Source organism: Felis catus, chromosome A3 (genome assembly GCF_018350175.1).
Source record: "Felis catus isolate Fca126 chromosome A3, F.catus_Fca126_mat1.0, whole genome shotgun sequence".
In the NCBI taxonomy this organism is placed as follows: Eukaryota; Metazoa; Chordata; class Mammalia; order Carnivora; family Felidae; genus Felis; species Felis catus.
The window spans coordinates 30,826,348-30,852,443 of NC_058370.1; the positions used below are offsets into that span (position 1 = coordinate 30,826,348).

General features: G+C 47.8%; 2 long non-coding RNA genes across 2 annotated transcripts in view; both read left to right on the top strand.

Moving 5' to 3' along the window:
• LOC109498065 overlaps window positions 1–26,096 on the top strand; it is a 79,156-nt gene that overhangs the window by 49,907 nt on the left and 3,153 nt on the right. The window lies entirely within an intron of this gene.
• LOC123384354 lies at window positions 669–16,104 on the top strand. Its single transcript, XR_006595335.1, has 3 exons — window positions 669–1,446; window positions 9,510–9,669; window positions 15,988–16,104. It is a non-coding gene; the product is annotated as an uncharacterized LOC123384354 (long non-coding RNA).

Here is a 26,096-nt window from a genome sequence, read left to right on the forward strand (position 1 = left end):
TGTTGCATAGGAGTAAAAGACAAAACATAAAGTTATAGATGCACCATGATCTCAACAGCATAAAAATACATAAAAGTAAGACTGAAAGGAGAGAGACCAAAATATTTTCTGGGTGTGGATGATTATTTTTATTCATCTGACTATTCTATGTATTTTTTTTAAAGTTTATTTACTTATAATGAGGGAGAGAGAGGGAGCGTGTGTGCACACATGCAGGTGAGCTGGGGAGGGGCAGAGAGAGAATGGGGGAGAGCACCCCGAGCAGGCTCCACACTGTCAGCCCGGACCCCAATGTAGGGCTTGGTCCCACAAACCAGGAGATCATGACCTGAGCCAAAATCAAGAGTTGGACGCTTAACCAATAGAGCTACCCGTGGGCCCAGAATGTTCTATCTTTTCATATTTTCTATAATGAGTGGGCATTAGTTCCACAATGAAACAATTAGGATCACTAAGTGATCCCTTTGGGAATGAGGGCAAGAGCCCTGGATCTTGAGGTTGGTGTCATGGCCAAACCTTGAAGGAATTGGGAGATCTGAAGAGATTGTTTAAGGGACAAGGCAGAAAGGAAGAGAGGAGGGGTGACGGGGTGGGGCGGGGGGGGGGGAGTTTGACTTTGATCTGAGAGAGATGGGGGGAGAGCTATGGCAACTGGTTAACAAATTTGGGGATTTGGAATCATTTAATATAAAATCCCTTAGATATAAAATTTTTATAGCTTTTCCTACATACTGTGAAAATATTGCAAAAGAGTTTGCACTATTGACATTTCTGTTTGCAATTTATGCAGAAGCCTGTTTTACTGCAAAATTAGGTCTTAATGTGCTTCACAAGCTAAATCTTTTCAGAAAAAGGACTAGAGCAGTCATAGTTGGTTGTCTACCCAATATCCACTCCCTCTTCCATTCTCTGGCAGAACCCCAACATTGTGCTGGGAGCCTGCCCCCTACTCCCACTCCCCCAATCCATGCAGGTAAAGAAAGCACATCTCAGCCCAGCCGAGGACAGAAGGAGGTGGGACAGTTCTGACTGGTCGAAGCCACTTATGGAAAGCCCATCCCACCTCTCTCAATATATATTTCCAGAGGCCATATTTAAGCTCCTGTCATCATAGAACTTAGAATTAGAACAAATGCTCAATAAACGTTGATGAATGAAACAATCAGCACTTGGCATTCCCCTCACCATTGTTATTGGTCCAGGAACGGATACATGACCTAGCTGGGTCAAATGAGGCTGAAGAGAAGGACTTTTAAGGTTAAATGAAAGGTTCATTGTGTTCTCCACTATTTTGAACAAAGCAACGCACTGCCCATTTCTGCTGGGCACCATTTTGCCACTTTGAGAACGGAGCCCGAGAACAAGCTCCCCTCAGAGGAGGGCGGAGCTGAGAGAATCTCTAAGAAACGGAGCCAGAGCTTACCTTCCCTCTGCACTTCCAGTTCTGTGAGTTAATGCTTTTTGTTTAGGATCTTTTGTGTTGGCATTTATAATGTGGAGTACAAGAGTCCAAGGAGTTTTGATGGAAAACTTCAAAATATTTAGAATCTCTAGAATTCCAGTTCCTGAGGGCTTACCCAGGGTCAGACGCCCTGGAAAAGTTATGCAAGTGGTTCATAACCAGGTACAGATTTTCATCCAGTGAAGGAGCTAGCTGTTCATGAGATTGACAGGATGGGAGAGAAAGTTATCGTTTTGGGCTTAGAAAGGGTGAATGAGTGGCAGTGTTACAGGGGTAAATATATGCCTAGTAGAGAGCTATTGTCTTGGGTTAGGGTGTGCCTCAATCAGGATGGGATACCTATGTTGCAATAGCAAACAACTCCACAAAAAGGCTTATTTATTGCTATGCCACCTGTCCATTATGGGTTGTGGGGGAGGAGCTCTGCTCCTGGTAGCTGTCAGGGACTCAGGTTGATGAAGCAGCCACAATCTCAAATGTTCCTCGTCTTCTGGAGGAGAAGAAAGACCTCTGGAGTGTTTCATGTAGGTAATTAAACGCTCCAATTTGCAAGTGGCAAGTAAAGCCAGTTTCATGGGCATGTAAGCTGTGTACAGGGCCCCCCAGGCTCAGAAGGGCTCCGTGCTTGGTTTAATGCTCTGCTGTCGCCATCTTGAAAACCTTAAGAATTTAAAAACCAGGGCCCCACGCTTTTATTTTGCACTGGGCCCTATAAATTATGTAGCCAGCCCTGGTGATATGTGTCACTTATATTTATACCTTATTGGCCAGAACTGATCACATGTCCCACCTGCACCACAAGAGGGCAGAGAAGTGCAATTCTATTTTGAGCCAGAGGGAGGGAAGAACCAGAACATTGAATGAATAACATACAAGAGGACTCCAGAGTACCTGTCCTAAGTCTTTTGTTTTGTGGAGCTGAGGGAAACTTTCTCCCATTATGCAGAGCTCTAGGTTACTAGAAGAACTTATTTGCATAAGGGTCTCAGGACAAAGATTTCAATGTCTGTTCCTGGAGATGCCAAGTTACGGAAACCTGTTGGGGTGGACCAAGCCCAGGGGCTGGGAGGAGCCATGAGGTTCTAGAAGTGGAGTTCACTAAGCTGAGGATGGGGCTTGGTATGAAGACCAAGGGGTTGGTGAGGGAGAACCTGCTCTGTCCAACGTGTGTGGAGGTGGGAGTCTTCTATCATAGCCGTCATCTCTGGGATCTGGTGAGTGAGCATGGGCTGCAAACTAATATGGTTGCAGCCTTGGATGCCAAACATGAGGCCTTCCGTGCATCTGGGCCAGGGAAGTCCATCAGCCATGGACAAGGATGCAAAGGACCTGTCTTGGACACTGACAAAAAATAAGAAGTTACAGCCCCAGAAGTTGGCGAGACTCCAGTTCTCTCTCCTGTTGGCATTTGGAAGCAAGAATGAACCCTCTTCAAACTGATTCAGGCTCCAAGTTCCTGAGAAAATTTGCAAGGAGGGGCCTGCTTGACAGAGAGATGTTGGACTTCTACTAATAGGTCTTGAATGATTAATTAAGACAATGTGAAAGAAGGTGTTCTATATCATATCATGAATTGGAGAAGCAGCTCATGTACTTTGCAGCTTAGCCAGAACTATGCTCATGTAGAGCTGAGAGAGCTCTCTCAACTTGGAAGGAACATCTCTCCCAGTGCTTAGGGGTAGCCAAGCTGAATACCTGTGGGACCACAGAACGAGTTTAGTGAACTCTTCTGTGGACCAGTTATTTGTGGGGGGTACAGGTTCCTGAGACCTGGGCTGAGCCAGAGAGTGGAAGGTGGGAGAAGTTGTGTTCCAGAAGACTTGCTTGGATTCATGGCGTACCCATAGCCACGTGAAAGAGACCCGTGGGGCCACTTGTACTCTTCACTTGTTCTCCTCAAGGTCAGGGCTCTTTTGACTTTTTACAGGGAGTCTCCTAGAAGACAGGCATGGTGAGGAGAAAAGGATCCAGTGCAGTGAGCTTGACCAAATGAGCATTTCACCTGCACTGGATGCTGTTGGTGCCCTGTCCAGATTCCCTTTGCCAGGAGGGGGTATGGTTTCTCCATTGCTGTGGAGTGGTTGTGTTGGCTGCTGAAGGCTCACAAGGGGCTCTTTCTCCCTAGAATTTCCCTCAGCTGAGTGGGAACTATCTCCTCTTGGAGGTTACATGTCCCCTGCTGGGGAAGGGCAGCTTTTAGCCAACAATTGACACGATACAAAAGACTGGCCCTCTTACCTCAAAGTATGTCTGCTCTGTGGTGCCATTCATGCCCAGAGCTCTATGCTAGACTCCAGCTGAGAGCACATCCTTGCTCAGCTCTGTCCTCTGCCCCATTTGCTTTTCTCATTCCCATTCTCCTGAGGTCCCTCCTCCGCTAGATTATGTGCACCCAATCTCCATCTCAGATGCTGCTCCCAGGAGAGCACATTTGTTCTCCTCGTGAATTTGGAGAAGTGTTTGGTGAAGAAAGGACAAAGGTTCCTGGGCAATGGATGGGGGAGGCGGAGGAGGGAGGCACAGTTCTCTTTCTTCACGGATGGAAATAAGCTTCCCAAAGACTGGGGGTGAAAGTCACTGAGAAAGGTCTTTGTGCAAGTCCCAGGAGATTGCAGAGAACCACTCAGGATTTGAGGGGCCAAGTTCAGCTCTCAAAGAAGGCACGTGGGCTAGGCTGTGATCTGGGACTACATCCTAGTACTAGTCAGCATGGTTTGGGAATACACCTAGTCACAGACTTTTGTTTTTCTTCCCTTCTCTTTGTCTCCCCTCGCTCATGCTCTCTCTTCCCCAATTCACTCCTCACCTCTAGAACTTTGCATCCATTTTGGGTAAGGCAGGGTTTCCATGAAGGGACAAGTCACTGAGAATATTCTTGCTTAGTGAAACTGCATTGGTCACTGACTTTGACCTGTGGCCTCTCACCCTGACGCAGCTACATGAAGCACTAAGCACAGCTGTGCCTGCAGAAGCTCACTTCGGACCAGAAGTCAGTTCCTTGTGATTTTTCCCACTCTGCATTCCTGTCCCTCTATTCTTAGTCTGTCTTTCCCTGAATCTCCTGGTCCAGTCTTTTGGATTTCTAGAATTGCGGTTTCTCTTTACAGGGATCCAGATTACCAGACTGGTTGTACCCATATTTCTTTTCTGCTTAAAATCTTTCACTGGTGTCCCACGCCCTCGAAGGTCTTCTGCATGGCTTGCAACCCTTGCTGGGTCCACCTTTCCTCACCTGTGTGGCCAGTCCCCCTACCCTGTGCACCTCCTGCCTTGGCCCTGCATCTCACACAGCTGTTTCTCAAATGACTACTTGTCCATCTGTGCCTGTGTGTCCGCTCTCCTTCCCCGTAGATTGCTTCTCTCCCTAATTGACCTTCCAGGAGTCACGTTTTTTCCTCTCTGCACTTTTTCTTGAAATCCTGGAAGCAACTGTCTACCCCCTTGCCTCGAGTCCTTTCCTGCCTCTCTTCCCCCACATCTTTTGGTACTGACTTTTAACTGGTAACAGCACCATTGTATTGCACTTTTAGGCTACACAGTTGGACTATAAGCTTCTTGGGGACAGGGCTATGTCCAACACCTCTTTGAAGCTCAGGTGTGCCGCGCAGCTGTGCGGGCCCAGAGCACCTGGGGGGATAGAGTGCCTTGGGCTCACCATCCATGTCAACTTCCTTCTAGTGCCCTTTTTATATGGAGGGGCTAGAAAATCAAAACCCACATTTGCCAGACTCCCCGGAAGCTAGGGTTCTGAACGAGATTGAAACAGAGGCCAACTTTCTGCCGCTTCCATTGGTTGTTCTGGCTAGCAGGCTTTGGCCACTGAGATGCTGGGGTTTTCTGCAGTGCGTTCCAGTGTCTGTTCGCTAACTTCATGGGTGTTGAGGGGCAGGGATCAGGGCATCCATGTGTTTTTTTCTTGTGGAGGTCTGCAGAGTATGCCCTTACTCTAGAACAAGCACTGCGCCGGGGACCTGTGATGCCCCGTGCCAGTGAGGTGTTGTGGTCCTATGTGTGTGGCATCAGAAACAGCTCCTCTGCTGAGCTAGTTCAGCTGTGTGGTTTCAGCCTCCCGAAAGTTCTCTAAATCCCTAGTGTCTTGCATTAAATCTACTTTTGCTTAGTACAGTTCAAGTAGTTTTCAGTTTCTGCAACTGCCTCCTGGCTAATAGAGTATGTTTGCAGAATATTGAAAGACCAAGTGGTTCTCATCTAATTCATTTCGCCTATGAGGACACTGAGGTCCAGAAAGAATATCAAACAAGCCAATGGTAGAGCCAGGACTGGAACCAGGACCCTTGTCTCCTAGTCTAGTGATCTTTCCCCTGCATCGAAGTGGCATTTCTGCCTTCACTGCCTCCCCCCTCCCCTGCCTTGTGCTCTAGAATGAATCTCTCTCTTCAACAGGTGGGATAGAGAGGGATTGGACCATTGCTTTTAATATTTGTGTAGTATATAGATATATTCGTGTTCATATTCAACATAAGTAATAATAAACGATATTGACTGCTTTCTCTTCCCTTCCCCACGTCATTTCCCCACCCTGTCCCCCAAACACTATTTTCCGGAATAATTTTCCTTGCCTTGGGGTTTGCACCTAGGGAGATCCAAGTAAGAGAGGAATTCTTCCCTGTCAGTAAGATGACAAGTCTCAGGAAAGGCTATGGGCCCTGGAGAAGGTAGTTTGGGGAGCAGGTTGGCAAGAGATTTAGAGTTGGAAGGCCCTTGTCAGAGCCCACGACACTTGTTCCTGGACGTGGGCCACATGTGGACCCCAGGTGCCTTCCAGGTGGCGTCCTTCCATGCTGCTGCCAATCGAGATCCTTGCTTTTGATCCCAAGGTAGTCTCCAAAGAGTAGATTAGTTTCGGTAAGGTCTCTAATGCCAAGTAAGAGGCTCTCAGTCACATCCCATGAAAGAAAAGAAATGTCTGGTCCTTTGGTCAAGCTGCAAATCGTTCAGAAAATGGAATAATTACCTTGAGTCTACTGTTGGAGTCTACCGACTTGTCAGATATAAGGTTTGCTTCAAAGAGTCTTGCCTGCATTCGGCCAGTCCTAAAAACCTCCTGAAAACTAGCATAGTGCATATGGTCTCTCTGTCTTCACAGAACAATAATGTGTGGGGTGGGGACCCCAGGGGACACAGAAGGATGATAGTGGCACACAGCCTGGACCTCCTTCAGCACGCAGCCCGAGGCAGTAAAAAAAACAAATCTCCAGAGAAATGATAAGGAGTTTTAAAAATAAAAGCCAATAGGGCAGCCTGCAGCGTCCCACTTGCTGGCACTTCTTCTTCCCCAACTCTGGCTCTCAGCACATGACTGGACCCAAGGCTCAGTCCCCAGGGCTCTGCCTCCTCGGCCACCTTGGGCCCAAGGGCTCTGCCCCAAGGTCCAGCCTGGCCCAGAGTGGTCAGCAGAGCAGAGAGAATCATAATGACCCACATGCTCAGAGATAAGGCCACAGCTTGTTGATTTAGGGGCTTGGTTATTCTCTAAATAAACTTTCCTTCTTCAAAAATTTGTCTTTCAACTGGAGCTGAGTGTTTCCTTCTTACTTTCCCAGGGGAGAAGCTTGTGTTTTGCTTTTCATAAATTTTTCTAGAAACTGTTCCCACACTCGCACCCACCAGATACCAAGCCCCTCTGACCCTTCTCAGATTGACCACGAAGGGTGGATGCTGGGGCTGTGGTGGAAGTCACACATTCTCTTGGAGTCCCCTGGGGTTCAGTGGGGGTGAGGGAGGGAGGGATTTCTGTTCTGAGTGCAGGAAACCTGGAAGACTGAGGATGAGCAATGCTCTGGGGCTGCGTAAGAAGAAGCAATACAACCCCAAGAGGGACAGTTACCCTGTCTCCATTTCAAAGATGAGGAAACTGAGTCTCAGTGTGTGTGTGTGTGTGTGTGTGTGTGTGTGTGTCTGTGTGTGTCTGATGACTCAACCAAGACTGTGGTACAACAAAGAGAGAAATGTAAAGTCCAGTCCAAGGACTCGGTCCCTTGCTTCTCTGCCTCTCTGACTGACCATGCAAGTGTGTTATTGTATCAGTCAGCTACTGGCACGTTACAAGCCACCCCCAAACGTAGTGTATTAAAATAACACCATGTACTTAGTTCATGATCTCTGTGAGTCAGTAGTTTTGGCTGGCCAGTTCTGTTGATCTTGCTTAACTTACTTGTGAGTCTGCAGTCAGCTGAGGTTTGGTGGCCTCCCTCACGTGACTGGTGATTGGCTGGCTGTTGGCTGGCATGATGGGGTCACTGAACTATGTGGTCTCTCTTCCTCTAGAAGGCTAGCCCAGGCTTGCTCGTAGGATGGTGGCTGTAGGTTTCCTGAGAGCAGCAAGAGAAGCAATCCCCCCCCCACCCCAGCTCTCTTCAAGTCACTGCTGGCATCACCTTTGTCTTATTATTTAGAGGAAATCACCTGGCCAAGCTCAGGTACAAGGAGTGGAGGGAGACTTCGCCTCTTGAGGGAAGGAGCAGCAAAGTCACTTTGTAAGGGTGGAGGCACAGGGAGGGGAAAAACTTCTGTTCATATATGCAACTGACCGTGGTTACAAATAGCGCAGGGGAGGGAACAGAGTCCGAGTGTAACCCCCAGTTCGGTGCCCAGGGTCCCGTTACTGCCCTCTGCTGCTGATCATGTCATGTCTTGGGTTAACCAATCTGCTCATTCACCTTCAGTCGTTGGCAGAGAGCAAAGAACCTTGCGTGGTTGGGAGAGGGGACATGGGAGAGATAAGTTTTGGTGTGTGGGAAAAGATGGGAAGGAAAGAAGAAGAGGCCAGGACTGCCTGGGGGTCCAGCAGAGCGGGACTGCTATGGGGAGGGTGTAAGTGGTGGGAATAGAGCTGAGAATGCTCCACGATTCGTATTCTGCCACAGACACTCGTCCTGGACACCACTGTCAACAGAACTTCCACCCTCTTTGATTCCCTCTCAACTAGTTCCCAGGACCCTCCAGTTGTGGAGGAGCCCATTGACCGCAACTTTCAGCTTATTTTTTAAATCATTGAGCCATCACATACTAAATATACTACCCCTCTCAAGGGCATTGGAAATATAAGTAAACGTGGAGGGGCCAGGCCTTACAAAAAGAGTGAAACCCTTTGGAATGATGGAAAATTAGACAACATGGGTGGCCAGCGAGGACGTAGGGAATTTGGGGCAAGTAGGTTGGGGTGGGTGGCATTCTGTGAAACCTCCTGTATTACCAGAAGTTTTTCACTATATTTCTTGGTATACTAAATCTGGGAGATTAAGAGGATCTAAAACAGGGTCTTTAACCCAGAAGTGCATAGAACCTGGAATTCTGAACTTGAGAGTTGGAAGGAACCTTAGAGAACAACCAGGAGACCCCTTCCCCTTGATAGGGTGCTTTAGGCTAAGAGGAATGGGGTGGTAAAAGGACTTGGCAAAGGTACCATGAGAGTGTGTTTGCCAATATTGGCAATATTGAGCATTAGCAATATTGCACAGCCAGTATTAGAATTGTGATCTTGTGACGCAATGTAACTGGCATTATTGAGTGTCGTGTGTGTGTGGACACGGCTGTACTCATGTCAACGATCTCACTAATTCCAACAACAACTCTGTAGTAGATATTATTGGTGCCCAGGACACGGGACCCTCCCCCAGTAGCTACATGCATTGGTTACTGAGGGCTTACCTCTGGAATCTTCTCTGGGAGAATGATGGGAGCCAATCTTCTCTTGGCTGATGGGAGCTGCCCTGTGGAAGAAGCCTGGGAGAGTATAACCACACCTGGTTATACTTACTGATATGGGGTGTAATGACTTTGGTCAATGACTTACTGATTTGGGGGTGTAACCGCTCAGCCTCCTTGTTTCTGGGAGGGACAACTCTGTGGTGCCATCTGTACTCCAGAGCTCCACATGTGGTCAGGCTTCTGAAGCTAGATTCCAGCTGAGACCACAGCCCAATTAAGCTCCATCCCCTGCTCTACCCTGTGTCCCTTACTTTCTTTTACCTGAGAACCCCTCTCTCCACCCAATAACCTTTGCACACCCGTATCCCTGTTTCAGGCTCTGCTTCTGGAAAACCTGACCCAAGATGAATCCTCCATAGTATTAGCTAGAAGTCACACAGCTTGTGAAAGATGTCATCAGAACTGGACCCCAGATCTTCTGACCTCCAAGTTTACACTCTCACCAGTTCAGCCCTGCCCCTTCTCGCCATCTCTGGGTACGGGACCTTGTGGGGGCTGAGTAATATGTCTAGTATTTGTTGCTTCTGAGCTCACCATATGGGAACCATTAAGTGTCTGTATTCCTACCGGGATCCTAGGTTCCTGCTAACCCTCATCCCTCTCTGGGGGCCCACAGGAGCAATGACTCAGGCCTCACTGGGTGGAAGTGTTCCCTGCAGAGTTGCTAGCAGGCCCTGTGACTGTAGGGGTCCAGGAGACTCGTGGGAGTGAGGGCCACCAGAGATCAAGTTCCTAGGTAGAGGGCATATGGATCCAGGTCTGGCCTATTGATGTCTACTCCCCCACCCAGGGTCTCTCCTGCCATCCTGGGTGTGAGCACAGCAGGAATAGCTGGTTCTGAGTTCACAGCCTCCTAACACCTCATATGCTGAGTGGGTTGAGGGTTTCAGATGCTTTATCCTGTTTTAATACTCATACCATTTTGCAGATGAGGAAACAGGCTCAGAGAGGGAAGGTGCCTTGGGTCAGGATTGTCCACCTGGCAAATGGCTCAGCAGAGACTCAAGTATTGGGACTCCTGTGTGTAGCACAGATGTCATCTGCAGGAAATTTTCCAATCCCCACCGTGAGAGCCTTTATTCACGGTGGTCTTTTCCGGAGGGCCCTGCTGCCTTCACTCTGAAGGACTGGCTGATTGGGGCCAGCCTCCGCATACCCCGCAGAGAGACTGGGCTGCCTATTCCCCAGACATAACTTCTAGGAAGTGTGACCCTTAGACCTGGGCACTCGGGGTCTCTGACCTTGTTCGGTGCTGCAGAGCAGAGCTTTTCAGACTGTCTGTTCTGAAGGACCAGATTTTAAATCTCCCAATCTGCTGTGGACCAATGCTTTTGTAAACTACAATAAAAATGAATTACTAGAGAAGCGAAATGTTAAAGAAAAACGCACAAAACAAAGCCCCAGTTTTTGTTTAATTAGATTCAAAAGGCAAAATCAGGTGGTCAAGTTGCTACAAGCTTCCTAAATGCTTCTTCGATTTCTATGCTAACCTAGTCAGAGTGCAGAGTGCGGCTCTAGGGCTGGGTCTGCTTTGCAGACCATGCTTTGGGCAGTCCTGCTTTAGAAAACCCCTGCTCACTAGGGGTTCCTGACACCCTGTCACCTCCCTTACTTCCAGGCCACACTCAGGGTAAGCAGGACTTTGGAATCTTCTATTGAAATGTCCACATCCGTAAAGGGTTAGTATCCAAAATCTATAAAGAACTTACCAAACTCAATATCCGAAATACAAATAATCCAGTGAAGAAATGGGCAGAAGACATGAATAGACACTTCTCCAAAGAAAACATCCAGATGGCCGACAGACACATGAAAAGATGCCCAATAGTGTTTATTATCAGGGAAATACAAATCAAAACCACAATGAGAGACCACCTTGCACTGGTCTGAGTGGCTAAAATCGACAACTCGGGAAACAGATGTTGGCGAGGATGTGGAGAAACGGGAACCCTCTTGCACTGTTGGTGGGAATGCAAACTGGTGCAGCTGCTCTGGAAAACAGTATGGAGGTGCCTCAAAAAATTAAAAATAGAACTACCCTGCGACCCAGCAATTACACAACTAGCAATTTATTCAAAGGCTACAAAAATACTGATTCGAAGGGGCACATGCACCCCCATGTTTATAGCAGCACTATCAACAATAGCCAAAGTATGGAAAGAGCCCAAATGTCCATCAACGGATGAATGGATAAAGAAGACGTGGTGTATATATATATATATACAATGGAATATTACTCGGTGATGAAAAAGAATGAAATCTTGCCATTTGCAACAATGTGGATGGAATCAGAGGGTATTATGCTAAGCTAAATATCATAGAAAGATATCATATGATTTAACTCATATGTGGAATTTGAGAAACTTAGCAGATGAACACAGGGTAAGGGAAGGAAAAATAAAATAAAAACAGAGAGGGAGGCAAACCATAAGAGACTCTTAAATACAGAGAACAAACTGAGAGTTGATGGGGGCGGTGGGTTAAATGGGTGACAGGCATTAAGGAGGGCATTTGTTGGCATGAGCACTGGGTGTCATATGTACGAGGTGAATCACTGGGTTCTCCTCCTGAAGCCAAGACTACACTGTATATTAACTAACTTGAGAATACAAAAAGAAAGAAAAGAAAATGGCCTCATCCTGCCACTGTGTCCCGTGTGGCCATCTTCTCTGGGTCTGTCGTGCCAAGGTTAGCCCGTGCCATTGGCAAGCATGACCAGGGAGGCGGGGTTATGGGCAGAGGTTGGACTGGAAGGCTTAGTTGTCCACACATGTGCAGGCAAGGCCCTGTGTGGTGCAGGGCTGCCGTGAGAGGGGTGTGGGCTGTGTGTTAGGAGCCTCCCTTTGTCATCTCCTCTCACCTCTTCACAAATGTTAAGGGCAGACCCGCCTCTGGGCTTATGATGTTTCCTGCCAGGTTGGGACTGATGAGAAGCAGAGAGGTGGGGGCCAAGTACCTGGGCTTCTGACAGTCACCGCTGCTCACTAAGAGTGGCTGTCCGTGCCCTGACCACTTACCTACCCCTTGTGGCACTGAGCCCATGGACGCTGCTGGCCAGCCCTTCCGGCCAGCCGTGTCCCTGCTTCTCCAGACCTCACACAGCTTGTTTCCTCTCTCATGTAGCACCTGGTTGGGGCCCTTTGGTGCTCTTGATCGCTGGTCTGTTTGCTGTGTTGGGGGCTGCCCCGGCAGTAGTCTGAGGTCCCTGGAGGGCAGAAGAGCCTCCCCCACGTCCATCCAGTTCTGGGGCCACATGCACGGTCTTGCATGGGGAAGTTCTCTCATTGCCTTGGCTCTGGTTCTGAACTAAAACAGTCCCCACAGCGTCCTAGGATCTGAGTGTTTGCTGTGTGTCTATTTCCTCCAGAGACATATTCTCCAAGGGCAGGGACCACAGGCTTCCCTGTGAACTATGGGTCTTGCTGAGGGCTTGGCTCTCTACTTTCTTTTTTTATTATTATTATTTTTTTAATCTTTATTTATTTTTGAGAGAGAGAGACAGAGTGCAAGCGGGGGAAGGGCAGATAGAGAGGGAGACACAGAATCCAAAGCAGGCTCCAGGCTCTCAGCTGTCAGCGCAGAGCCCGAGGTGGGGCTAGAACTCTTGAGCCACGAGATCATGACCTGGGCGCCCCGGCCCTCTCCTTTCTTTATCAGTAACTCCGGCTGGGTTTTCAACTCAAATGTGCTTGACGTTGGCCTCGTGGCCCCCCTTTCCCCACACCTGGTACCTACTTATCCACACACATACTTATCCACATGCGCATGCTTATTCACAAATACAAATATATATGTCTATGTGCACAGCTGCACACACACTCACACACGCACAGGCACACACAACCACAGCTGTGTCTGTGCTACCCTGTCCACTGGGCTTGGATGGGGCTCAGCAGACAGAGAACCCGGGGCTTCCAGACGCTGTCTTGCCAGATGAGAGGCTGAAGGGCTTTTATAACTTCCCGGGGCCGTTTGCCGGCTTTCTTGATAACACGAGCTGAGTCCATTTTTCAAGGCTGTAAGCCAGACCAGACATCCTGGCCTTTTGGGGACTCAGTGGCTGATGGAGTGCCAGGGTATGGCTTGCTTCTCTGTCTTCAGGACTGGGCTGGCAGCCTGACGTATCTTTGAGGCTGAGGGACTCGGAGCTGGAGGGGTTCTTGAAGCCTGCCATCTCTGAGCCTCCCCCGGATCCCCCACATGTCTGTGCCAGGGTGAGCAAGTGAGACATGTTAGGGCAGCCCCTGGGTCAGCCGGCGGAGGAAATCTGGAAAGCTCCATCTTTGACTGCCTCAGGCAGCAGCAGAGGCCAGAATCAAGACTTTTCTCGCATGCTTTGGGAAGGCTCAAATTGATAGTGGATGTGAAAATGCTTTGCAAACTATAAAGTCTTGTGCATCATGAGAGGGGATGTTCGTTTTTAAGACCACAGTTGAAGGGCGCCTGGGTGGCTCAGTCGGTTATGCCTCCAACTTCAGCTCAGGTCATGATCTCATGGTTCATGAGTTCAAGCCCCGCATCGGGCTCTGTGCTGACCACTCAGAGCCTGGAGCCTGCTTTGGATCCTGTGTCTCCTTCTCTCTCTGCCTCTTCCCTGCTCACTCTCTTTTACTCTCTCTCAAATAAATAGACCTTAAGTTTGAAAAAAAAAAAAAAAGACCACAGTTGAGCATTGTTTGTCTTCGTGAGTAGCGGACCTTCTTCCAGGGCCTTCCAAGGACCAGGTCAGCCAAGGGGTGACTCTTGGGCAGTCAGCACGATGCTGGGTGCCCATCCCCAAGCTTGGCTGTTGTGTGGTCTGCAAGGAAAGCAGCCAAGGAAAGAGTAGGGGAAAGTCTCCCTGCATAGTTGCAGACAGGGCTGTAGATGCCAGTGGTCAGGTGGGGAAAAAATGGTCCCCTCTTGGGCCAATGTGCCTTTCACAGACCCTTGGAGCAGAATGGCACTTAGAGAAACATCAGTGATTGCACTTAGACAGTAGTTGTGGGTTACGATTATGGTCATAATAGAAGCTTCGAGATGCAATCAATCGCCTTATGTTTACTATGGTTACTTAGTATGATGGTCAGTTTTTTGTGCAACGTGCTTCGATATTTGGCCAAACATTCTGAATGCTCTTGTGAAGGTGTTTTTTCCATGAGATCAACATTTAAATCAGTGGAATTGGAGTAAAGCACATTGCCCTCCATGTGGGTGGGCCTCATCCAATCACTTGAAGGCCTTAATAGGACAAAGACTGACCTCCACCGAGCAAGAAGGAATTCTGCCAGCAGACTGCCTTGGGAGTCGAACCGTAACTCTTCCTTGAGTCTCCAGCCTGTCAGCCTCCCCCATCGGATTTTGGACTCATCATTCCTCCACAATCACATGAGCCAATTCCTTAAAATAAATCTCTCTCTATTATGTATACACACATCCTGTGTGTTCTGTTTCTCTGGAGAACCCTGACCAGTAGGCTTATCTTCATAGAAGGATAGAGGAATGGAGACAAAGGATACCCAACATCTCCATATCAGGAGGGCCAGCAGCCCCCCAAGCTCCCAGCTTCTCTGGCCTCCTTGACCACAGGGGGTGTGTACGGCTGCCACAGTGGGAGCCAAGGTGCTTGCGGGTCACCTTGACACAGAAACCACAGCTTTTGCTCTCCATTGGCTTTTCATCCTGTGTGAGTCAAGGAGGCCCAAAGCCTGCAAGCCCGTGTACAATGTTTCATGTTTACTATGTGGTTCCAGGAAACCAGGCGGTGGGAAGCGGGAGGTCAAGGTCACTTCCGAGCAGATCCAGATCTGATGTTAACCCTCGACACTCAAGGATGCACTCCTTGTTGCTGACAGTTCTTGTCGTTCCCAGGGCCTCAACTTGTTATGATTCATGGATGAAACAGGACCCAGAGGGAGACAAAGGAGTTAGCGTTCAGTGGTTGATGCTCAGGAAGCAGGAAGAGCTCTCAAGGAAGCCCCCTTCAGAACGAGAATGGCAGAAGGCAAGGATTTGTGCTTGCCAGAGCTGGGCTTTGTGGATATGTGAAAGGGCCTTCTAAGCTCCACTAAGTTTCTCTTAAAGTATTGGGAAAACTCAGTGGTGTCCCACTGGAAGTCATGGTGTGGGGACATGCACTTCATGTCACACGGTGGCGAAGGCAGGGGCAGGACCCTTTCTGGGCTCCAGGAAAGGAGCTATGGGTGGGGGGATGAGAACTGAAGAGTCCAGACTTGCTCCCTTGTTTCCCTCTTGGTCAAAATACTGGGGGTGGGGGATGTGTGTACCGGATGGGACAGGTTTGGAAACTCCAGAGCGGATGGGAACACCTTGCCGTGAGCTGGGGAGGAGGCCAAGCCCTCCTCGGAGAGTGGCCTGCACCTCCAGGGAGAGGTCATGACTAAGTAAAAATGATGGCGAGGCTTGGTTGTGTTGAAAGGCCCTGAGATTTCCCTGCCCAGCCCTGCTCCAGCCTCCCATGGGCCCTGTAGGGCTTGGAGGAGATCCAGGAACATGCCTGTGGCCCCTAGAGAGTGGCAGGGAGGGGGCTGAGAGGAGCATGCCAGCTAGGGGATCACTGTGAGGTCAGGCAAGGGGACTCCCTGACCTCATCCCTGACAGGAGCTGAGAAGTGGGCAGTGAAGTGTCAGGGGCCAGGTTGAGAGAACGGCTGAACCTCTTTCAAGGGCCTGTAGCCCCATGACCGTTCAGACTGTAGCCCCAGTCGCCGGGCCTGGCTCAGCCTGGGAGGGACTGAGATTGGGCTTGGCAACAGCATCTCACTCATTGGTCTGGCATCTCCTGTTTGCATCCAGATGACCTCTCCTCACCGCACTAATTTCCCGCAAGCTACTGGGGTCAGTACCAGTTCCCGGTAATGACTGATGTGGACAACAGCCTGAGACCCCGTCAGCTCTTTCTTCAGCACCGAGGCAAGTCAATGGGCAAACCCCGGCCATTTTTTGCCAGAGGGCCAGCTGGAGAGTGGGCAGCCTCGGTGCTATCGTGGGCAGTCCCAATATCACTTTCCTTTTCCTTTCTGATCAAACTAACAAATCCTTTTCCTCTGCCTTAGAGTTAGGCATGGAGAGCACAAGGTGGCAGACAGATGCCCCACAAAGTCCCCAGGACTCCAGTCTGATGAAGAGAAACAAAGCAGTCTCAGCGTCTGACAGGTTAACAAGAGAACCCCACCTGCTGCCCCCAGTGGGGTCCCCTCGATGTCCACAACCATACTGTCTTCCCTCCAATGTGGTGAAGGGGGCTCCAGGCCCCCAGGGCCCTTTCCCAGCCCTGAGTTTGTCCATGGCCTTGGTGGTAGAGGTAGTGCACGTGCCCAGGTGCCCTGCCTCTGTGGAGCCCCCTGTGTCTGTTTCCTCCCCTGGCTGGGTTAACTAGACCCAGAAGACCACAGCGAAGGGCTGGCTGCAGGGGAGAGGGGACCCCCGGGCTCAGTGTTGCACACCTTCAGTGGATATCTAGGGATTCTGGTTACACACTAAGGGGGAAGCTTCCCTTGGGTTGGGCCCCCCTGGAAAGAGGCCAGAGACAAGGATTAGGGTGTGAATGATTTATTTGGGAGGTGAGGGAAACTTCGATAGACAGCCAAAGGAAGACAACCAATGAAGGATGTGCCACCGAGCCCATTCCCAAGTGGGCAACGGAGGCTCAGTCCCGTCGGAGAACTCAGAGACGGCGCACCTCAGAGTATTCCCACCTGAGGGGTGAGGGAGCTGGGGTATTTGTCCACCACTCCTGTCCCTACGGATAGGAGGCTGCCCCTGGGTAACTAACTTTCGAGGACTTCCGACTGCTCCTATGTGTGGGCTGAGTGGGCTCTCACAGTCAGAAAAGCCCACCGTCCTTAATGCTGACTTCCCTCTTCAGATTTATGTTGCAGAGATCTTTTACGCCCTGTTTTAATCAGTGTGTCCTGAGCAGTAAGTCTGGAGTTAGCGGTCTCTGTGTTCTGCCACATCCCACCACGGATACCTTGCCTTCCTTCTCTACTTAAGCAGAACTACATCCTTCAGAGACTTATCAAGATGGAATCAGAAGTCACATGAGGGGCGCCTGGGTGGCGCAGTCGGTTAAGCGTCCGACTTCAGCCAGGTCACGATCTCACGGTCCGTGAGTTCGAGCCCCGCGTCAGGCTCTGGGCTGATGGCTCGGAGCCTGGAGCCTGTTTCCGATTCTGTGTCTCCCTCTCTCTCTGCCCCTCCCCCGTTCATGCTCTGTCTTTCTCTGTCCCAAAAATAAATAAACGTTGAAAAAAAAAATAAAAAAAAAAAAAGAAGTCACATGAGCCCACGCTGAGTCTTCACTTATTATGATTCACAGGTGAAGGCAGGACCCAAAAGAAGGGGGGGCATGGAGAGAGGGAAAGGGAGAGGGAAAGAGAGGAAAAGAGGGAGAGAGAGAGAGAGAGAACACACCAAAGACAAACGAGCACTTCACTGAGACGCACAGATTTCCCGGGGGCTTGCCAGTCAGCTTTGTATGGCTGGACACACCAACAGGACAGCAGGGAGCCTAAGCCAGATTAGAAGACAAACTTTTCATTAGAGAGAGCCATTCTGGTCATTGTCCTATAAGCAAAAACAAGGCTGGAAATCAGAGGGATGCAACAAAGCAGGCAGTTCTTGGAAGACGGCCAACAATCCCAGTTTGAGTCCACATCGAAATGGAGTATTAGTGCCGCTGAACTGCACGCTTGAAAATGGTAAATTTTAGGTATGCTTTTGCCACAATTAAGAAACACGGTGGCGGGGGGGGGTGGGGAGAAAGAGAAAAGAAACATGAAAAAAAGAAAGAAAATATCTATGTATTGAAATCCCCATCCCTAACAATTTAGAATGATGTACTTGTTGGGGGTGGGGTTGAAGAAAGGCATGGCTGAAGGAGAAAACTTCTGGGTGATGTTGATAAATATTCTTTACAGTTTTTCAAGACCCAGTGTTCTGGCACAAATCGGTAAACTGGATCAGACAGAAGGCAATTTCTGGAAGAGAGAAATAAGCATCTGGACAATTTTTATAAACACCCCCTTGGCACCAGGATGGCGTGCTTGCTGCTGACGTGTTTTGGCCAGCACACGAGCAGTCTGAAGAGAAGCACGCTGGGTACGAGGGCCAGGCTTGTCCTGAGTCCCACTGAGTAGGGGAGGAAGGGAAACACTTTCTTGCCTCTACCAAATCCTGCAGCAAGAGAATGCTCAGTTTGGTTGAGTGAGAAAGCTTGGAGGAGGCACAGTGTTGCAGAGATGGTCCAACTTTCTCCCTGTGAGAGGAAACAGTCTCAGGTCCTCCCAGCTGGAGGAAGGAAAGCCATCGTCTCCAGCCCAGCATCTGGAGGCTCTGGCCCCAACTTAGCGAAGGCTTGAAGGCTTTAAGAGTTTAAGAGCAAACGTGGCACCTGCTTTTTGGAAGCCTGGAGTCAGATAGGGAAGAGCTCTCACTGTCCTCAGGGACCTCTGGGAAACGTGGTTGGAAATACCATTCAGGGACAGGAGCTTCTGGGGAAGCCAGGAATTGCTTGCTTTTCCCAAACAAGCCTAGGTCAAACCTACAGTTTCCAGGCAGCCTCGGTCAGTGGGGGGGACCTATCCTGTCTCCAGCAATCCAGGGGGGGAAGCAAGACACTGAACCCACTCCTCAGCTAAGGCCTTCCCACTCCTATATATCAAAATAAACTGGACTCAACACCCTAGTGTCACAGCCTCTAATGGCCCAAAGCATTCCCTGGGTGATTTCTGTGGACCTTAGAAGGTCACCTTCCTCATGGTCCTTTTGGTCGTAGCTTCTGTATCCAAACATCAAATCTCTACTCTGTTCCTATGTCATAACCTGGGTGCACTAAGACTTTTCACTGTTTTCCCCCAAATTGTTGCCATACCCAGAGGTTCATTACCCTTATGGAGAGTTTGAGGGGTCATGTACCCATCTTCCACTGATCTTGAAAGTTCTTTTCTCTGCCTGTGTCTCCCTCTCCCCCTTCTCTCTTTCTCTCTCTCCTCTCCCTCTCAGGAGCCAACTCTGTCCTTGTTTTAGCAGAGTGCTTTTCTTCCTCCACTCAGATATTGGCACCTGCCGATGATCCTGCCCACGGCTGCTCTGTTCTCCCCCACCAGGCTTCTCCAGGCAAACCTTCCAAAGAAACATGATGCTCTCCTCAAGAGGGACTTCTGATCAGTTCAACTTTCTCCACGTCTTTAATTAGAAACAATTTAGTCCAACTGGGAAAGAGGCATTTTATCATCAACTAGCCAAATTACTATCTCCTATAAGATAGGGTAAATCAAAAAGAGAATAGAAATGATTAACCTTGCAAATATTTGTGATGCAGAATCCTCAAGTCTTCAAAGATTTTTTTTACAAAGAAGGGTGAAAATGCAAACCCCATCAAAGTGTGTTTTAAATCAATGCTTCTCAAATTTCAGTATGTACACAGATCCCCTGAGAATCTTGCTAAATGCATATTAGAATTCAACAAGACTGAAGTGGGGCCTAAGGTTCTGCTTTTTTTTTTTTAAGTTTATTTATTTATTTTTGAGACAGAGAGTGGGAGAGAGAGAGCACAAGCAGGGGAGGGGCAGAGAGAGAGAGAGAGAGGGAGACGGAGAATCCCAAGCAGGCTCTGCACATATAGGGCTTGAACTCACAAACCTGTGGAGATCAGGACCAGGGCTGAAACAAAGAGTTGGACTCTTAACCAACTGAGTGACTCAGGTGCCCTGGGTTCTGCATCTTTCATAAGCTCCCAGGTGATGCTGTTGCTGTGGGTCCACGGACCATACTTTGAAGAGCAGTCACAGACCAGTGGTTTTCAAAGTTACCGCCATTGGAATTACCTGGGGGAGCTTAAGAAATATTAATGCCTGGACTCCACCCCAATATTCTCATGTGATCGAGAATGGCTGAACATTGGTATTAAAAAGAAAAATTCACCTTCAACAAATGATGTTGGGAAAACTGGAGAGCTATGCGCAAAAGAATGAAACTAGACCACTTTCTTACACCACACACAAAAATAAACTCAAAATGGGTTAAAGATCTAAATGTGAGACCTGAAACCGTAATAATCCTAGAAGAGAGCACAGGCAGTAATTTCTCTGATGTTGGCTGTGACAACTTTTTTTCTAGATAGGTCCCCTGAGGCAAGGGGAACAAAAGCAAAAATAAACTATTGAGACCACATCAAAATAAAAAGCGTCTGCACAGCTAAGGAAACGATCAACAAAAGTGAAAGGCAACCTACTGAATGGGAGAAGATATTTGCAAATGATATATCTGATAAAGGGTGAGTATCCAAAAATACATAAAGAACGTATACAACTAGACACCTAACAAACAATCTAATTAAAAAAGAGGCAGGAGACACGAACAGACATTTCTCCAAAGAAGACATCCAGACGGCCAACAGACCCGTGAAAAGATGCTCAACAACACCCATCGTCAGGGAAATGCGAATCAAAACCACAATGAGATATCACCTCACACCTGTCAGAACGGCTGGGATCAAAAATACAAGAAATGAATGTTGGCGAGGATGTGGAGAAAAAGGAACCCTCATGCACCGTTGGTGGGAATGCAAACTGATGTAGCCGCTCTGAAAAACGGTACAGAGTTTCCTCAAAAAATTAAAAATAGAATTACCAAATGAGGCAGTAGTTGCACTACTGGGTATTTACCCGAAGAACACAAAAACACTAACTCAAAGGCTTACAGGCACCCCATGTCTATGTAGCATTATTTACAATAGCCAAATCATGGAAGCCCAAGTGTCCACTGATAGATGAAAGGATAAAGACGATGTGGTGTATGTACAATGAATATTAGCCAGCCATAAAAAACAGAATGAAATCTTGCTATTTGCAACAACACGGATGGATCTAGAAAGCACGAGGTTAAGTGAAATAAGTCAGAGAGAGACAAATACCATATACTTTCACTCATGTGTGGAATTTAAGAAACCAAACAAATGAACAAAGGGGGAAAAAGAAACAAATCAAGACACAGACTCTTAACCATAGAGAACAAATTGATGGTTACCAGAGCGGAGGTGGCTTGGGGGGATGGGTGAAATAGGTAAAGCAGATCACAGTACACTTATCTTGATGAGCACTAAGTAATATAGGGAATTGTTGAATCATTATATTGTACACCTGAAAAGTATAACCCACTGCATGTCAATGGCACTGGAATTTTAAAAAATTCAGGGGGCTCTGATGTAGGGCTAAGGTTGAGAACCAGTGCCCTAAAGTAAGCATCAAGCACATGGATTAATATTTTATCTTTTCTTTCTTTTTTTATTTTATTTTATTTTTTTAATTTTTTTTTTCAACGTTTATTTATTTTTGGGACAGAGAGAGACAGAGCATGAACGGGGGAGGGGCAGAGAGAGAGGGAGACACAGAATCGGAAACAGGCTCCAGGCTCTGAGCCATCAGCCCAGAGCCTGACGCGGGGCTCAAACTCACGGACCACGAGATCGTGACCTGGCTGAAGTCGGACGCTTAACCGACTGCGCCACCCAGGCGCCCTTTTCTTTCTTTTTTTAAAAGCTTATTTAGCTTTGAGAGAGAGAGAGAGAGAGAGAGAGCACGTGAGTGTGCATCAGGGAGAGGGGGAGGGGCAGAGAGAGAGGGGGACAGGATCCAAAGCAGGCTCTGTGCTGACAGCACAGATGTGGGGCTCAAACTCACGAGCTGCAAGATCACGACCTGAGCTGAAGTTGGACGTTTAACCGACTGAGCCACCCAGGCGCCCCTTATCTTTTCTTATTTGCGGTACTTGGCATGGGTAGATAAGAGGAAGACAGTCTTCTCCTAAAGGAGAGACCAATTGCGACATTCCCAGTAGTCCTCAAGGGATGTAAGGAGAATCCCGTAGGAACTCAGCTCTTTGTGGTGGGGACGGAAAATGGCTTTGTTAATCTGAAGCCAATTTAAAAGGACATGCTACTGAACAAAATGACAAATCAAGCTAAAACAAAAAGAATGAAAGAACAAAGTGGTAAGATGTAAAAAAAAAAGGTATAAATTAATATTCAAAAAAAGCCAGTTTTAGGACAAATTAGATACCGTAAGAATAAATGTTTATAATCAAAAATTAAGCTGGATAACACTCAGGTTGAGTATATGAAATACCCAATATTTGATCCTGTGAAACCTACAGCAATATAACAAATTCATATGTCTTAAAAATAATGTGATTAAAAACCAGAAGACAAATGATAAAGCAAAACAAGATTAAAGGTTAAGCATCAGCCTCAGAGAGAAGTCCCTCAGTGCAGGACAAGAGCAGTGCTTTGGGCTGGGTGCCCACTTGTCTATTATAAGCTGGTCTCACTGAGGCCTGGGACCTGGGGTGACAGGGACCCCAGGGAAGTAGGCTCTTGGCACTGGCCTTCTGGTGTTTGGCTGTATGGCCCGAGACACCTGCCGGGACCCTTAACTGCTCTCAGAGAGCACCTCTAGATGGCTAACTAGCAAGTTGTTTATTTTGACCCACTGGCAAATAGCTTATAGACTGCCAAGATTCTTACTAGAGAAGACTTGGAGGAGGGTACTTCTGGCAGGCTGGTCAAATTTGCAGATTAAATTCAATTTATTAAACATTTATTAAATTCCTCCTCTGTGCCAAGCCTTGTAGAGGGTACTGCGGATATGGCAATAAACAGGACATCTGAGTGGTATATTTAAGGTCTGGTGGGGTTAGGGCCCTGGAATGGGGTGAGGGAATGCTGCGGGTTGGGTCCCCCAGAAGTGGACTCTGAGATGAGGTTTTAGCATGTGGAGCTGTTGGAGCTCTGGGGATCAAACTCTGTGAATGGGAAGGAAGCAGGATCAAGTACTGGGAGAAGCTGGGCTGCAATGCAGTCTCAACAAAGGCCTCAGCTGACCTACTCAGTGCTCTGAGGCTGAAATGGCCCTTCACAGTTGTCTAACGTCACAAGGAGAGTTCTGAGCCTCTATATCCCCCAATGACCAGTCATTGGATGTGACTATCCTGTTGGGTGAGGTAGCTATCTCCAGCCAAGGGTAGTTTCCAGGGAGAGATAACAGCTCAGGGAAATCAGCCAGAAGCACTCTCAGCAGATGGGACAATGAGTTCTGATGGGGAATCTGGTGTTACATCATAATGTCCATTACAGGTGGTATCTTAGTTCAGACTTCTCTAACAAAATACCACAGCCTGGGAAGCTTATAAACAACAGAAATTTGCTTCTCATGGTTCTGGAGGCTGGAAGTCCAAGATTAGGGTGCTAACATGGTAGGGCTCTGGTGAAGGCCCTCTTATGGGTTGTGACTGCCGACATCCCATCATGTCCTCACATGGTGGAAGGGAGTGAGGGATCTTTCTTGGGTCTCTTATTATTATTATTAAAAAAAATTTTTAAAACATTTATTCACATTTGAGAGACAGAGAGAGACAGAAGTGGGGGAGGGGCAGAGAGAGAAGGAGACATAGAATCTGAAGCAGGATCCAGGCTCCGAGCTATCAGTACAGAGCCTGACACAGGGCTCGAATCTGGGGCCTCTCATAAGGGCACTAATCTATTCATTTGGACTCCACTTTTAGAACCTAATCACCTCCCAAGGGCCGGATCTCTAATATCATTATCTTGGGGTTAAGATTTTAACATATGAAATTTGGGGAGGAGGATACATAAACATTCAGTCCATAGCAGTATATATATATATATATATATATATATATATATATATATATATGGCTTGATAGGGTCATTCTGTACAAGATCCTGAATGTGAAGTGAATCAATAAATGGTTAGTTGACTGGGTCATCCCTACTGGTCATCTACGAAGCATCAATAAAACAAACTCATCTTTGATCGCCCAGACAGACGTGATGTATCCACAGTGAAATGAGCAAAGTCTTGAGTTGGGTGGCACGTGGAAGATGTGTAACGCATCACTCTCCCGTCTGGGCTCCATACACCCACAGTGGCAGGCAGAGGGGACAAGGGTGAGGCGAGGTCTGGAGACCAAGCAGGCCTTTGCCATATTTGAAGAGTCAGTGGCTGCTTGGTACAAAAGAGAAAAGACTCTGTGGAGAGGGTATGAAGCTGTCTCAAAGTGGATCTGGGGAAGAAGGCAGAACCATCCTCAATGGAGAGAAGACTTCGTGTCAGTATCAGGCGATAGTTCCTAAGGTAAGAACTGGCAGACAAGGGAGTGGGGTGAACTTCTCTTCCCTGGTGACAGCTCAAGAGATGTAACACGATCAGGAGGACATTTTTAACATTAAATATGGAGGAGCGCCTGGGTGGCGCAGTCGGTTAAGCGTCCGACTTCAGCCAGGTCACGATCTCGCGGTCTGTGAGTTCGAGCCCCGCGTCAGGCTCTGGGCTGATGGCTCAGAGCCTGGAGCCTGTTTCCGATTCTGTGTCTCCCTCTCTCTCTGCCCCTCCCCCGTTCATGCTCTGTCTCTCTCTGTCCCAAAAATAAATAAACGTTGAAAAAAAAAATTTAACATTAAATATGGAGATATTGCTAAGTTAAACCCATCTTGACCATTCCTTGTAGTTGGAGACTAAGATATGATAAAAGAATGAGAAAAAAGAGATTTTTACAGATTTTCTAGAAACCATAAGAAGAAACTGGAGTGGGGTTGGGATAGTTTCTGCAGAGGGCAGTCACAGTGATGAAAAGAGAAAGGGTTTGAAATATGGATAAAAGGGAATGAACTGAAACCATATGTCCAAGATATTTTGGGGCACAGCACTGCTGTTGCATACAAGCACATGGTGAACCCACAATGCATCTCCCGAGGGTCTAGTGACCTCACCTGTGGGAGAAGTTCTTAATCTTACTTGTTCAATGGCAGACTGGTGAAGCCAATGGACTTATTTCAGTATAATGTCTTTACATTCATGACACAAAATACTTAGATTACAAATACGGTTCTCAAAATATTAGCAAAACATGTTTCTAATGTAGTAGAACACATTACAGAACCATATCTAGCAATGGATTTAATAACTATTGCGCTTTTAAGTCGTGCTAAACACACACATCTCTAAAAATATCTACAAAAGATATGTACAAGCATGTGATAAGAAAACAATGTGTGATTTGGTGATAAAGGCACAGGCATTGCTGACACTATTATGGGTTGTTACCTACATTCATAATTGAGGGAAGTGCTAAATGCTATTATATTAATTAAACATTAGTTTAGCTACACATTAGTTAACTTTTTTCCACCCCAGTTCAGGAGTCCCCCAAATTCTGTCCAGTCTGAGGGCCCCAGGTCAAGGGTCCCTAGAGTGACCACAGTAGGGAGGCAACAGTCAACAAGGCTTGGAAGCCATTGATGTGTCAGATGTCAAAGAACCCATACTGTTGATGGGAATCTGGTCGGTCTCTGATACTGCCTACCCTCCATAACTCTGTAATCCTCTCTGGCATTCAAGGTACTTTCTTTTTAATCAGATAAGGAACCATCATCCCAATGAGGTTAAAAGTAATAAATAAAATTTCTTGATTTCACTTCTCCGGCGAGGGTTTCCCCCGGGGAAGAGTCAAAAGCCTTAGACAAGGATGGAACACGATAAGCTCGGGAGAAGGTGTGAATCCAGAATACACCTTCACCACCTTTCCCCAGCATGTGTGGTTCGTTCGGAAACAGAAGAATGTTGGGGCACCTGCGTGGCTCAGTTGGTTAAGCATCTGACTTAGATTCAGGTCATGATCTCCCCATTCCCTGGATTCAAGCCCCAGGTCGGGCTCTGTGCTGACAGCTCAGAGCCTGGAGCCTGTTTCAGATTCTGCGCCTCCCTTTCTCTCCCTGCTCCCCCCACTCCCTGCGCATGGTGCTCTCTCTCTCAAAAACAAATAAACATTAAAGAAAGAAGGAAAGAAAGAAAGAAAAAGAAAGAAAGAAAGAAAGAAAGAAAGAA